Source organism: Alligator sinensis, unplaced genomic scaffold (genome assembly GCF_000455745.1).
Source record: "Alligator sinensis unplaced genomic scaffold, ASM45574v1 scaffold130_2, whole genome shotgun sequence".
Taxonomy (NCBI): Eukaryota; Metazoa; Chordata; order Crocodylia; family Alligatoridae; genus Alligator; species Alligator sinensis.
In genome coordinates this window covers 81,919-84,324 of record NW_005841913.1, presented here as the reverse complement: position 1 = coordinate 84,324, position 2,406 = coordinate 81,919, and positions in this window count along the sequence as shown.

The window sequence follows — 2,406 nt, the reverse complement described above, 5'->3', positions numbered from 1 at the left end:
GGGAAGAGGTGGGCGGTGGATCAGGCCGCCAAGCTCCTCTGGATCTCACACAGGGTTTCTATTACCCTGCCGTGTACCCAGAGTCCCCACGAGATGGATGTGGAGTCCTCTTCGGCTTGGGCGGAAACCGCTCAAGCCTCTTATACGGCTAACAAGCCAATCGTTAGCCGCCACGTGTGAATAATTTAGCACTAGCCAATCACGGGGAACGAATTTGCATACCGGTGGCGGGAACTCTTTTGCACCGTGCATTCCTCTTGCAACTCAAGCAATGCACTCTGCAAAAGAAGCTGCAGAAAAGGCGGGAAACTCGTCCCTGCACCGGGGTTTCCTCTTGCTACAGGAAACTCTCCGGTGCAATGCTCTGCAACTTGGCGGGGATAATTCTGGTGCCGAAGCACACACACAATCATGCCTTTTGGGTCATGACACAAGGCATGAGCTGTGGCCTAGCAATGCCGCTGACCACAAGGCAGAATGATAGCTAAGCCTTTGCTTGTGTCAAGTAATCATTTTCACTGTGTTAAACATTTTCTAAGTAAAATGCAGCAAGCAAATCTGTGTCTGTGCGCTGGAAAATCAGTTACAGCAAGAAGCAAAATAAGACAAAGAAGCCATTGTTCTAAGTACAGTGATCGTGTCCTTAAGAAGTATCTACTACTGTGCAAGGTTTTGCTAACATATCATAACGTTACTGTTACTTAACTTTTAGCTTTTAAAAAGTACTAGTTCAGCTTAATAGAAATATGCCGTTACAAAGATTTGTAAAGCACCGCCCAATTATTACTTTTTGTTAACCCTGTAGTCTTGTCTTATTGTAAAAAGTATAAAAGATCGCCCCACCCTTGAGGGCGGGCCATTTTGCCTTTTGCTGGCTTTATAGTCTTTGCACGAGCAAATAAATGACTGTCAGTTCTTTACCCGCGTTATCTAGCCCCTATTACAGCTAGATAACAAACTTTAGGGAGTTTTCTCCCACCACACTTGGAGATCAGGAGGGGAGGAGAAGCAGCTGTTCCTTGTGCATTCCCAAGATCAGGGTGCTCCAGTCTGGGAAAAGTGTGGGAAGCCTTTCCCTGCTTCTCCACTCCCTGCCCCCAGACCAAGAGTGAAGTACCCACCAGTAGCTGCAGGCTGGGATGCCTGTACACTCCCTCTCTCAGAAAGATTTCTTCCCCACTTAGCATTCCTACCTTCCCAGAGGGACCTCTCTTTCTAACCCGATGGATTGATTGAGATCACTGAAATCACTCATCTGAGTAAGTGAGTATCGTATAGCATACCTTTCTTTCTAAGAGAAAGACCTGTCTTATGCAAAACCACTATCTTATTTATGATCACTCATTGGCTAAATCATTATTTTTTAAAGTAGTTCCTTCCTGCTCTCTGATTAACATTCAAAGTATCTTTCCTATTGCTGATGCCAACTAAGTCAACAATATATTATATTAACTCTTTTAATTGTCCATGGAAGAGTTCTTATGTGTAGTATCTGCAGAGTGAGTCCTCTTGAGTAGAAACATGCACTTCTCTGCAGACAAACAGCAGTGGCACAATATGTGCTGCAGCTACTTGTCCTTGGGGAATACCCATGCATGCACATGGTGGCATGTGGCATGTTGCCCCAGGTGGGGTATGGGAGGCTAGGACCAGCACCTGGGTTGGCCCCAGAAGCCTACCTGGGGTCCAGGGGCCTCCAGGAGCTGCAGCTGCACTGATCTGGCAGCAGGGAGCCTGGCCTGCAGGCAGTGTGGCTCTGGATGGCCAGGCATTAGTTTTGTGCGGCATGTACTGCTGCCACATGTGCTGCCCCGCTTTTTTTTAGGCACAGGAGGTTTTTTACACCAGGATCTTCCTATGTCAACCCCCTTTACCCCGCCGCTGAAAATTAGCAGTACTCAGAATGCCTGCATGTGTGATGTGTGTGGTGCTGCAGATGAGTCTGTGGAGCTGCATACCACATGTGCTCGCTTGTCTGGACACACCCTGTGTATCCTTCTTATTTCCAAATACATTTGTAACTTCTACAGGGTCCTGTAATCCTGTTCATATCCGTATGAAAGTGGAATGCTGCTTTGGAAAATTTCAGCAAAGAACTTAGTTAAGTCATTGTCTCTTCCCTATATTTCCTCAGCAAGGCCCTTTTGCTAGGACTCCAGTAGGGAGAGCAGGGCTCTCCCCCACTCTCCCCACAGTTGACATCGAAATATTGAGGCAGGTAGAAAAGCCTAAATAGCTATATTAAGATAGTCAATATCCACACTTAAATTAATTCTGCTTAAACCAGGGACCTGAATCCTTACAGGAAAGTGTGCAAGGATTACTAGCATGAATAAAGGTTGCAGAATCAGACCGTAGCCTGCCTCTAGGCAAACAACATTCAGAGGTCTAAAACAAAGGAGCAAA